Genomic DNA, 13,694 nt, shown 5'->3' with positions numbered 1-13,694 from the left:
CTGAGTATAGTGCTAAATCTCTGAGGTGGTCCATGCAAGACCTATTGTTTAGGACTTGTATCCTTTTAGTAAGGTATCTCAGTGGGTATTCCAATTGTTGCATGGGTCTGGACAGATACATGCCAAAGTGGGCATTATACAAAATGATTGACCTAATGAGGGCTTTGTAAAGGGGGACAATAACATCTCTAGATCTACTCACAATCAATTTGTTTATAAGCTGTGCAATATAGCAAGACTTTCCTATGACTCTGGGCACATACTGGTCAAATGTTAGGTCACTGTACACACAAGTTCCCAAATGTCAAACTGGGCCAATTCTCAGGGGGCATTGTCAATTTGGCAGTTCCCTGGAGTAGATGACTTCCCAAAGGAAATGATTATGTATTTCTTGGAGTTTAGTTTCAATTCATGATTCTGGCACCAGTTATTGTGTGGGACAAACGTTCCTGCATGATGGTTAAATCATTTGGGGATTCAATAACTGCTCCTAGACTGCAGTCATCTCAAACTTAGTCGGCCAAAGCCCTTTGGTAATACAGCACCACTTGATAGAATGTGTTTTAAATTTGTAGTTTGGAACAGTCTTCTAGTAAGCAGTGAAACAAAATGTATGAACCAATAATGAGAAAACTACACATTTTAGAAAATTTCAACCATAAAAGGCCACTCAAATTTCTGTCATTTTAATCCACCAATATCAGTAAATATGCAAAATCTCTGCAGAAGTAAGTCATCTAAATAATTCCACATTAAGGGGATCTGTAACTAATGAAGAGGTTGCTGCTAGCAAACAATTTTATATCTCATTGTTTCATCTACAAATAAAGTGCCTGTTGCCATTGAAGAATAAATTGCCTATGCTACATTAAAAAAAAAGATAAGCTGGTAATTTTGCAATGGGGAATGGATGGCAAACTAATAACAGAAACATAGTTACTAGGTAACTCCTCCAAAGGGGGACATTCATAGGACTGCAGCATCCACTTCCTTTAAAGTACAACACAGTACAGTATCAGCGATCCATCTGCATACTGTGGGAGTACAACCCACAGTCTTCTGCATCAAAAGCAAGTATACTACCTGTTGTGCTAGTAACAATGCAAATGACTTAGCATAAGTAGCACTAAACTTCTCTTTCCCTGAAGATCACAGCTCCTTGTAAAATCCACTTGACACTCAACTAAATCTCTCAACTTCGCAGCAGAAGAAATCTGGAAAAAGCCAAAATTTACTTTGGGGGGGGACTGTGGTGTAGTTCCTGTGTTGTCCATTACCTTACTTGGATAGAAGGAAGTTTCTTTGCTCACCAGTGGGAGTGGGGAGCCTTGAGCAGCCTACCTGTCCTTGGGGAAAGTGACCTCAGCACAAGAAGCTGTAGTAATTGGTTGTTTGGGACCATTCCTAGCTCTTTTGTAGTTCACTGTTTAAAATCCGCCTCTGGCCGTTTTTTTCTGGCTATACTACTCAGACAAGCTCCACGTGGGTTTACAGAGTGGTCCTAGCAGCAAGGAACTCAAAAAAGCGACTACCTTCTGGATTTAAGTATCTTTGCTTTTTTTCACTGGAAATAGCTTCTGTAGCTTACTTTGAACTAGCCTGAACTGTTTTTTAACTGATTGCTGCATTATTTTAAAATCTACACTTAAAGTTACATTTAGTCGAATTTGAACGTTTGCTTGATTGTTTGTTTAATTTAACTCTGGAGGCTGCCCACTAAAGTGTGCTAGCCTGTGTAACTAATTTATCACTGTCTCTGCATTTTCTGTGTGTTTCTACCAAAAAAACAAAAAAATAATCCTTGTTTTCCCGCCTTCCTCGACTAGTTTAGACCAGTTTACAGGCATTGCTGTATTCTGGGCTGTGGTGTAGTTCCTGTGTTGACCATTACCTTACTTGGATAGAAGGAAGTTTCTTTGCTCACCAGTGGGAGTGGGGAGCCTTGAGCAGCCTACCTGTCCTTGGGGGAAGTGACCGCAGCACAAGAAGCTGTAGTAATTGGTTGTTTGGGACCATTCCTAGCTCTTTTGTAGTTCACTGTTTAAAAATCCGCGTTTGCACGGCTTTCTTGTGATCGTATGCGATAGCGCCGGTTAAACAAGGTAAAACTTTTTCTGGCTGCGCCAACTCTGCTCTTCAAATTTTCCCTTAAGGAAGCTCTACTCTTAGTATAACCAGACTACTCACTGTATTATAAGCCTAGCACTTGTTCTCAATACTTCTCTACTAAGTAAGCACTCTCGTACTAAGTAAAGCACTACATCTACTTACCACCCCTGTGAATACCCACTTCCCTTAAAGGTATCCCACTCCCTTATACTGTTCTAGCATGTTGAGTGGTAGATTACTGGCGTCGTCTCCAGTTCAGCTGGTCAATCTGGGCATCTTGAGACAATGCTACAATTGTCTCATGTACACAGACAACCCGCTCCTCCTCCCAACACACACAATTACATGTGAGAGATGCAACTATATAGCCAAACTGGAGGCTGAACTCTCTCAACTCAGGGCTGGCATGACCAGACAGGAGGAGATGGCAACCACACACACAACAATCCCAGTTCCACATAGACCTACCACAACTGCAAACCAAACACATAAAAACAGAAAGACATACTCGGAGGCTCTAATAAAAAACTTACCAAAACAACAGAGGCTCCCAAAGCAGACATCCAAAAATACGCCACCTCAAAACAAAACACATGCAACACATACTTCAATAAATCAGTGTGTCGACCAATCGCAGCCCTTAAGGCCAAACACCTTGCCTGATACACTAGTAATAGGTGACTCCATAGTCAGACACACTGATGTCCCACTGACCAGGCTGAACAAGGAGAAGGTGACTGTGAGCTGTCTATCGGGGGCTAGGATCCGCCACATAACACACGCACTCAGGTCACTCCAAAGCAAGTACAAATATGACTCCGTCATTGTCCATGCTGGTGTGAATGACCTGAGACATACCTCCCTGGACTACATGAAAAGAGACATAGAGGAGCTCTCCGATTATGTAGCCCAGGCTGGTATGACCCTGACCCTGAGCAGCATCTTGCCCTCACCAAGAATGATACCACAATACAAAGACAAGATGATCAGTTTTAACAATTGTCTCGAGTACTGGCGTCATTCTAAGGGGATCCAATATCTGTCTGCCTGGGATGATATGTTTGACAAGCCACGCTGCTTCACAAGGGATGGCTTACACCTGTCACCACTGGGCTTCCGGATATTGGCTAAGGCTCTTGCCACCCCCATAACGCCTTTTTTAGGCAAGGCTCAAAAGACAAACCCACCTCCTTAGAAAACAAAAATGGAAAAAAACGAAGGGTAATGCTGCTCAATGCCAGAAGTCTAAATCTCAAGATGCAGGCACTTGATGCACTCCTCAGCATGGAGAACATTGACGTCTGTGCAGTAACTGAAACCTGGTTCAAGGCTCCTGAGAGCACCCCAGCGCTACCAGGCTATACCGCGTATCATGCTTTTCGGCCCCAAAACCCGGGCCAAACCACACAAAGGGAGGGGGAGTGTCCATATTCATAAAGGACACCCATACCTCCAGGTTAGTAGCAACACATGAAGCAACAGAGACCATACAGGTGCAACTAAACATAGGCAAAACTGCTATACAACTGATAGCATGTTACAAACCACCCTCCCAATCTCAAAACCTCCACTCAGCCTTCCTGAAGACATTGGAGGATATGAATGTATCACAAAATACCATCATACTGGGAGACTTCAACTACCCAAACATAGATTGGGTACATTATTCTAGCCCTAATACCCTAGCCCAAAGGTTCCTGGAATTCATAAATTCAAATGCATGGAACAACTAGTCACCTCTCCCACTAGGGGAGATAATATACTAGACCTGATCATCACAAACATGGGGACAAAATGCTCCACACCAGAAGTATACCCCTCACTAGTGAGATCTGACCACAAACTAATCACCCTGGATATACATATCCCACCTCCACCCCCAGCACAAAAGACGACAGTGAAAAACTTCGCAAAAGCAGACTTCACTCTTCTTAAGAAGGAGATGGTATTCTTTATGCCCACTGTGCCAGTGGATACCACATCCCGCAATGCCAAATCCTTCACAAATGCTTTCTATGGACATATCCAAGAATGCATGGATCATGCAATCCCAAACAAATCCAAGTCCCTCTCCACCAAATGTAAGCGTCCTGTCTGGTGGACCTCAGCCATAAACAAACTGTATAACAAAAGAAGGAAGCTACTGCACGTCAGAGTGAAATCCCATGAAGGGAAGACGTCTCTGATCAACATTAGCAGAAAACTACGTTCTCACATAAAAACATCCAAGGCAAACTTTGAGAGAAAAATCGCTAAGGACACTAAAGATAACCACAAAGCCTTCATCAGCTATGTTAGAAACCTGGGCGGAAACCCTCAGATATGCTCAGAGTTGGTTCACAACAACAAAAAATACACTGAACCCACAGATATTGCTAACATTCTGACTGACAGGTTCAGTGCAAACTTCTCGCCTCCTTCACCCCCAAAAGAAGAAATACTTATCCCAGCTGAATGTAATCTCCCTGTCATCTCAGATGTCCAAGTGAGAACCGCCCTAAACAAAGCAAAAAACACAGCATCAATGGGACCTGACGGTATCCCGAGGTGCGTGTTACGTGAACTCCAAGAGGAGCTAAACCCACACATAAAAATGCTATTTAACCTTAGCCTTACTTCGTGTTATGTACCTGTACACTGACGTACGGCAACAGTGGTCCCACTCCACAAGGGGGGTGCCTCTACAGACCCTGGAAACTACCGCCCCATAAGCTTAACTAGCCTGGTCTGCAAAGCTATGGAAAGAATCATTATGGAACTCATAAACAGAGACATAGGGGACCTACAGACACTTGACCCCACCCAGTTCGGCTTTGTGAAGGGCAGATCCTGACTTTTAGACCTGGTTGACTTTTTCGAAAGAGTCACTAGAGCCATTGATGAGGACAAAGCAGTCCATACAGCATACCTGGACTTGGCTAAGGCCTTCGACACAATACCCCACTCAGGCATCATAGATAAGCTAAACAGCTTAAAAGTAAACCCCTATGTCACTAGATGGGTTGCAAACTGGCTAAAGGACAGAACCCATAAAGTTAAAATCGCTGGAGCAATGTCAGACTCAAAGCCAGTCACAAGTGGTGTCCCACAGGGATCTGTCCTGGGACCTCTCTTGTTCGGCATTTATTTCTCAGATGTTAAAGCAAACATGGGAGGGCTGTGGATGACAAAGTTCGCAGATGACTGCAAACTAGGCGCCATAGTCGATACACCAGCTGACACACACATCCTACAAAAAGGCCTCACTGAAACGGACAACTGGTGCCGTAGTCACGGCCTTAAACTAAATGCCAAAAAATGTATAGTCATCCCTTTTGGAAAAAACAAAGTACCCACAAATTATCACATAGACAGCAACCCACTGAGTACGGAAAAAGTAATCAGAGACCTAGGGACCCAAGTAGACAGCGACCTCTCATTTGACACCCACGTTGCCAAAGTGGTTAGAAAAACATTCTACCTTGCACACCTCATCATGAAGGGATTCACATCCAGATCCAAGGATGTCATTGTACCCCTATATTCCTCCCTCATCAGACCCATGATTGAGTACAATGCCCCATTTGGTAAGTACCTCACCCGGCACTTGCAACAGCTGGAGAGAACACAGAAGCACCTCACCAAAAGGATCAAGGGTCTCCAACATATGTCTTATTCCACCAGACTAAAGAAACTTCAGCTCTATTCAGTGGCATACCGCCTGCTCAGGGGTGATCTCTGCCTGACGTACAAGGCCATGTCCAATCAGGATTTGATGGACATGCTCCACCTCAAAAAATCCAAATCCATCAGGACCACGAGAGCTAAAGACTTAAACCTCGGCACAAGTATGAATAGGACATGCTGGAGGGATAGATTCATAACCCAAAGGCTTCCCATGCTTTGGAACAGGATCCCAGTTCATATTAGACAGAGCCCCTCACTGACTCTCTTCAAGAGAAATCTTGATGAGTGGATGGGAGATCGAAAATTTACCCCAGGGGTCACATCTGGGTCACTGCTAGACAGGGGCACAGTAAACTAATTCTATTATATAAGGGGACCTTCACTGTGTCACTACTAGACAGAAGCACAGTATTCTAGATTTATTCTGTACATTTTTGTACCATTTCATGGGGTGGCAAAAGCCACATCACTATGGCTAGGCTTACAAATGCCCCAGGGCAGATAGCCTAGTACTATACTATGAAACTATGAAACTACAAAACCAGGGACACATTTGAAATATTGTTTGTATAATCTTAAAAAGTTGCTAAAATAAAGTGTTATATGTTACCACGTGTTTCGCGAAAGATAGGAAGACTGAAACTTAAAGGGCTATCCTTCTTTAATGAATTCAGTTCTCACTGATTTGCCAGAAAACCACATATTTTAAGAGGAACAGACCAAAAGTATGAGCCAAATATTCTTTGAAAATCTGGACAGTCAGTGGAGGGCTATGGACTCAACTCCCTGAATCACAAGTGGTGGTATGGGTAGAGAATTCAGGCTCTTGTTTGAGCCTGAGTAACACTAACCACCAGGTATACCTAACTGGGGCATTTTACACACACACACACACACACACACACACACACACACACACACACACACACACACACACACACACACACACACACACACACAGGGAAGCACCATAACTCCTGCAAATAAAAGAACAAAACTCTCCTTACTGGCATGACTGTGGCTCTGGCAGCACCAACAGAACAGCGGCAGCATAACTCCTGTAACACAGAGCAATAAGAGAACAAGAACAGTTAGTTTAACTTCCGTACGTGAATCCATGTTAGCATGAAAACTCCATTTCATTAAGTTTTCCCGACAGGTTTTGCAGCTGTAAAAGTTGTGTGTGTGTGGGGGGGGGGGTGTCTCCATCTCCCTGGCTCTATGGTTCCGGCACCCATAGGCAAAAACCCAATAAGCCCTTTCTGCAATTATTCTTTCTACTGGAAGTGCTATCCATGTAGACGAGTATTACTCGGTAAACCAGCACAACACATCATACATTTCCTTCTGCAGCCAATCTTACAAAATACTTTGCCCTGCTTTTCTAACCACATAACACACCACCCCACAGTTGGCACCTACACAGTTAATGGATACAAATCAGCACATACTAAACCAACACTTGTAACAGTGCTGGGGAAGGGGCGGGATTATGCTGTCCTCTTGACATTAACAGAACCGATAACGGTATATTGTTCCAGCCCTCCACCACCTCTTGTCAGTGATTCAGCAGGTGCATTCAATCCCATCAGCTGATTTAACAGAATGCCATAATATTTAGGTAGGAAACATGAACTGCTAAACCTGTTAAGTCAAAACCATTCTGTTACACAGTTTCTGAAAGCTAAATGCCAGTGCAAACTAAAATGCTGCCAAACCACTTAAAAGTCAGAAAATAAACATAATTTGATTTATAATGTGGTAGTGTGAAAACTGGTAAACATGTTTTCAATGATTCTCCTTATTAGTCCCTACTCCTCATGGCTTTGTACAGAAATGGATAATGTTACCTTAATCTTCAATAAGCTGTAAACAGCTGTGCCAACACAAATTGTCAGTGATTCTGTTTGGACGGCTCCACTGGTGTTCTTAACTACTGTAGCAAGTCATGTTTTGTACGATGTCATAAATAAATGGCTCCAATGTCATCTTGGTGTTGGCTTAATGAAGAAATCAGAAGGAATAACCCTAGGCCTACGAGCATACCTTTGAGGAAAAGTGGTGTGGGAACCTTTGCCTACTGTAATAGTTCTCTGCCTCTTACAGAGATCTAAAGTTGCCTTAAATGATTATCTAAGCTGTACTACTTTACATCAAGGAGACGCTTACAACAGTTAATGCACAAGACAGACTTCAAAGCAGCAACAAGAACTCTAGAAAAATGGGAAAATATATGAAATGAGGGAAAAGCTATCACTTAGAACTATGCCAGGATGCCTTGGTAACTCTACTGCCAATGGTTCTGTCCCTAAACATCAACTCTAACCTGTAATATGTGGTAAAAGCTATTACACCATAGGGTTATAGTCTCTCAATCTCCATCACTTATGCCAGTTAATGTGCAACAATACTGGCTTAAAATTTGCACTTAAGGCTACAAAAGCAGCAAAAAAATATGCAAGGGGTGACTGTCTTAACAGCAATGCACATATGTGTACTACTGCCTTGGGCTAGGACTAACATCTTCCACACCCAAACAAGTTTTACTCTAAATTATTTATTTACCGACATTTGGTGACCGGGTAAGTCCGACTGGGTCAGAAACCCATTTTTAGCCGAAGCCTGGGGAGAAAAGCTCCAAAACAGTAACATAAAATACGAGTAAATATATTTATTTATTTATTTTATTTTATATTTGTTAACTGGGAGAGTCCAGCTGCATATAGGTCCATTTTCAGTGGAGGCCCAGGGAGAAAAGCTCCATAGCAATATTAACATATAAGATGGCAAGCATAACAAAAAGGCACATTTGACAACATACATACGACACATTTCTTACACCTTAGAGAATATGAATGTACAATAGTCTTCTTGTCAATGATGAGAATTTACATCTAAACATATGGACAATAAAGCCTGTAGTTACAATATTACTCTAGTTGATAATAGAAAACAATAATGAATTACTAGCCAGTGGTGGTACAGGATTAGTATATTATTCAGGAAGTGTATTTTGAGTAGTTTCTTGAATTGGGTTGAGGAGTTGTTAGTAATTATATGGGCAGAAAGAGAGTTCCAGATTTTAGAGATGTAGTGGTTGTAGATAGATTTACCACCATCACTGTTAAATTTGATTACCTTAAGGAGGTGTTGGGTGCTTGACCTTAAGGATCTGGTAGCGGTGTAGGGTTGAAGTAGTTGTTGTAGGGCTGGGGTGCTATCTGTGTGATGTAATACTTTGTGTGCGAGTGATAGCTGATTGACGAAGTATTAGCGGGAGTTCTAACCAGTTGAGTTTTTTGAGGCTTTCGCAATGGTGGGTCCTTGAAGGGGAACCTGTGGCAAATGTAGCTATCTTATTGTAACAGCTATCAAGTTTGTTTAGGTCAGTTTTTCGGAGATTGGTAAGCACAGGGGAGGCATAGAGTAAGGTGGATAGCAAGTGTGTCCTGGCTGTAGTAATTTTGGAATGGTTGGAGAGAAATTGTTTGTTGCGATAGAGTCGACCCAGTTTTTTATGAACTTTTTTTATGGTCTGAGAAATGTGAATGTCAAACTTAAGGTGACTGTCAATTTCCAGGCCTAGCAGTTTGGCGTGATTGGTAGGGGTGATGGTGGTATTGTTGTGTGAGGAGATTGTAAAGTTATATGAGGAGGGGGTAAAGATTTGTGAGGGCTGAAGAGGATTAGTTTTGTTTTAGCTGGGTTTAAAATGAGGTTCTGGTTGGTGATCCATGTTTCGGCTAGGGAAAAGCATTCTTGTGTTTGGGAGAGGAGGAGGTCTAGGGTATTGGCTGCACAGATTATGGCGGTATTGTCTGCATATTGAACTATTGAGGCTTTGGGAATGGCGGACGGAAGTTGATTAGTAAATAGGGTGAAGAGGAATGGACCCAGGATAAAGCCTTGGGGTACCTCTAGGAAGACAGGCAATAAGGAAGAGAGCTGGTTTTGCCATTTTACAGCTTGCTGCCAACCATCTAGATAGCTCTTAAACCAAAAGATAGCAGAGATGCTAAGGTTTAGGGTGGACAGTGAGTGAAGCAGTTTTTCATGGCTGACCATGTCAAAAGCTTTGGATAAAAGAGTGTAGCAAATACGAGCAGACCATTATTTCTGTGGTTATTGACAGTGTTAGTAAATGATGTAAGCGTGGTGGTGCTATGGAAGGGTCTGAAACCATATTGCTGTGTGGATAGCAATTTGTTTTCTAGGAGGTACTTCATCAATTGCATGTGGACAATTCTTTCTAAAAGTTATGATAGGGGGGATAGTTACTGAGTTCGACAGAGCTACCCCCTTTGTGTAGTGGAGTTATATGAGATATTTTCCAAAGCTGGGGTACTTTCCACTCAGAGATAGATCTGTTTATTAGTATGGAGATAGGATAGGCTATGGATTCAGCGGCTGTTGAAGGTACTCTGTTGGTAGTTTATTGACAGCTGTGGAGGTTGGTTTAAGTTTTAGGAGTAGTTTTTGTATGATCTTGGTTGGCACTGGGTTGAAGGTGAAGATGGAGTGATATCTGTTTTGAGTGGAAAGGGTGTTTTTGTTGGCGTGGGGTTAGTTCATAAACTAGTAATTTTAAGACAAATACAGTAAATATGCCATCAAATTAGTACAACAGAAAATTGCAGACTACATGTCATAGATTTGGTGGCAGTAAATTAGAAAACATCAAGACTTCATTTCATAGAGTTGTGTAGCAGCAATTGGTAAGCAATGAATGCCATGGAGCAAAGAATGCACACATGGCAATCTGACATTTCAAATGATGTAACAAAAGGCGATGAAGAGGAGAGTGATACTAAGACTTTAAAGGTTTAGTGGGTAATGGTTGAGGTAGAGAGAAAGAGGAATAGAATGGAGAGGTATGTTACTAGGAGATTTTGAGTTTGGTTTTGTTAAATAACTGCAAAGCAGTGATATAATCCCAGACTTTCCAGGATTTCAACCCACCTTGTTCGCAGCTCAATGCCTTCCAGCATTATCTTATCAGCAGTTAGTGGAACTTGACAAGTTCATTTTAAATACACACACATATATACATACACACAGACACACAAGCAGAGTATTTTCCAAGAGGGACTAATGCTTCTCTAGTGTCACTGCCCCCTTTTTGCTTTATAATAACGCTGCTTCCAGGTAGACCAAGCCAGCACACCAACAGCATAATTACTGCTCCCTCTTGCAATAAGCCAACAGTAATATTACTGCTTGGTAGCTGTGATTAAAACAGTCATTCTTTAAAAGACAGAAGCCAACAGTTAATGTTTCCAATTTCAGAAATTATCCTTATACTAAAACATAAAATATCTTCCAAAAGCTGTGGAAATGGCTAATAAAATTCTTTGCCTGGAATAAATAAAAGTCAGCAATGCAGTTTACAAACATAAACATACAACAAATTAATACTTGCACAAGGAAACATTAAACAAAGGATTCAAAAAAGGCAGATCCATAAGTACCACTAGCTGAAGGTTTACTGTGAAAAGAGCTTCTGACTTTTATAAGTATTTAGCAGTTGAGGGTAGCTCTAAGACAATGAATCCTAAACACGTGCTCTCGGTATATAAAGTCCTCTGTGCATATACTAGAAGGCAAAATCCAACTGCTGCTACAAAAAATTGCTCTCTGATATTAAAAGAAGTCCCAGGTTCTATTTTCTATTTGGTTTAGAATTCAAACATAAAGCTGTCTCTTTTCACAGTTACTTAACTTTGGAAGGGGGGGGGGGGGGGTGCTCTAGTTTACTCTTGAAAAAAAAAACTCTGTCAAAGTATGTGAGAAGCAGTTTTTAGTTTCTAAGCAACAAGTACAACTTCCAAAAAAATAATTACATCTAGCTTGGTTTAATACAGCTTTCTTGTATTTCCCACTTTCACTGCACTGGCAGATGCAGGTATCCTACAACCTGTCACATTCCCCCACTCACTTTTTAGACTTGAGCATTTTTTTTTGCTGAGAAAACACCAAGAAATGGAGGTTTGGAGTTAAAGGTGATTTCCAAATTATACTACTAAGTCTTCTGTCCTAAAAGACCATCTGCATTGCATTCCTACCACTTTGATGCTTTACTGTTGCATTGGGCGGCGCAGTGGTGCAGCGGTTAACGTTGTCGCCTCACAGCAAGAGGTTCACCGGTTCGATTCTCGGCTGGGGTGCCTTCTGTGTGGAGTTTGCATGTTCTCCCTGTGTTCGCATGGGTTTCCTCCGGGTACTCCGGTTTCCTCCCACATTCCAAAGACATGCATCTGGAGCATTTCTCCCCAGGCCTCTGCTAAAAACAGGCTCTGTGGAACCTAGTCGGTCTTTCCCGGTCAACAAATGATAAATAAAATAAAATTAAAAAAAAAAAAAAAAAAAAAACTATAAGAATATAATCCGAAACTCCATCTCAGAAGCTACACAGCTCATTCAGATCCTGCCTTCTTTTAAACATCATTCTACCTCTACATGTAGTGGTCCCACATTTTCCATTTTTTCCTCTGTAATTTACTCCTCCCCTTTTCTAAAGATCCCAGTTCCAGCTGTTTTATCTCTGTTACATCTTTGTTACTTTTATTAAAGTTGGTTTAGACTTTGATTTCCTTTTTCTAGTTATTGCTTTTTTGGCTGCCATCATAATTAGACTCAGCAAGGCCTTACTATGTCTAGTCAATTCCAACTCTGTATCATAACTCAAAAAAATCATTTCCCTAGTCACGCCAATTTTCTCACCCAGCATCTCCAACATAGCAGTCTACAGGGCATCTTTACAGTCAGCCGACTCATTACACTCCCAGAAAATATGTTCCCAGTTACATCCTTCTTCCCCATCACATCTCCAACATTTTCTGTCTACCCGAGGAAAGATTATTTGGAGCCTGCTCTGAGTATAAAAATATCTATGTAATCACTTCCAGGCAAAGATCCTAAATCGTCTAGATTTTGTTGCACATTTGGGAGACATACCTATATCCTCCCATTGTTTCTTAAGAATTGCTTATCCAGTCTCTCGTCCCAGTTTTACTAACCTCTTATAGTTATCATACAATATTTTATATGCTCTACTAATTATTCCTTTCTTAATGGCAACTTCTGTTCTAGATTCTAAGAACTCTACCAGTGCGGGTCTTTCATTTAGGACTTCCCTATTTCGTTCTCTTTGCCTGTACTCTGATATCAATCCTTCATATGGAAGGCAATCTCTAACCTGCAGTCCAAATAAGTGCTTGGCATTTTCCCATTCTATTACCTTTCCCACTCTACTTACTTGTTCCCAATATCTTGGTTCCTTTGCCAGTTTTCTCCAATATACTCCTGCCTCTCTTGCCTACTGTCTGTATCCCAATTTGCAGTCACCCCTATTGGCATAGTCACCTTTCTCCATTCCCATATTGGCATAGTTCTTAGAATACCTTCTGCTACCTTATGGATATAATATTCTGTATGATTATTGTTGTTCTCCTTAAAGGTTTGCAATTTGCATCCAAAATCCCAGTCTCTCCCTGTTTCTTCATCATCTCTTTCCATTTTGAATTACAGTTTTCTGCTTGTGTTATGTACAGGAGCCTTAACTGTGTTGCTCTGAAATACTCTTTCAAACTGGGTAATCCCAATCCACCCTGTTCTACTGGGAGAATATGCTTATCGCACTTGACTCTGCCTCTGTACCGTCTCTTGGAAAAGTTATGATCTTCAAATATTCAGAATCATCTGCCACAGAGGTAAGACTGAACCTCCAAACATTCCTTCCCTAAAGTTGCATATGCTACTTTTCTTGGCATGAATCTATGATTAAGATATACTAATGGGTGCTTTTCACCCTTTAAGAAAACACCAGCCTAACATCAGCTCTCAGAGTGGTTTGAAGTGTCTACTTGTATCATAAATTTCTATCTATAAACAGAAATAGATAGTACAGATGGTCCACTTAA

The 13,694-nt window shown here is 41.4% G+C and overlaps 1 protein-coding gene across 4 annotated transcripts in view; it reads right to left on the bottom strand.

The window, feature by feature from the left end:
• EHBP1 (EH domain binding protein 1) overlaps positions 1–13,694 on the bottom strand; it is a 3,513,379-nt gene that overhangs the window by 2,865,734 nt on the left and 633,951 nt on the right. The gene's annotated exons all lie outside the window — the stretch shown is intronic.

Source organism: Protopterus annectens, chromosome 1.part2 (genome assembly GCF_019279795.1).
Source record: "Protopterus annectens isolate FY-2018-M chromosome 1.part2, PAN1.0, whole genome shotgun sequence".
Taxonomy (NCBI): domain Eukaryota; kingdom Metazoa; phylum Chordata; order Ceratodontiformes; family Protopteridae; genus Protopterus; species Protopterus annectens.
This window is presented reverse-complemented; position numbering and strand designations above follow the sequence as displayed.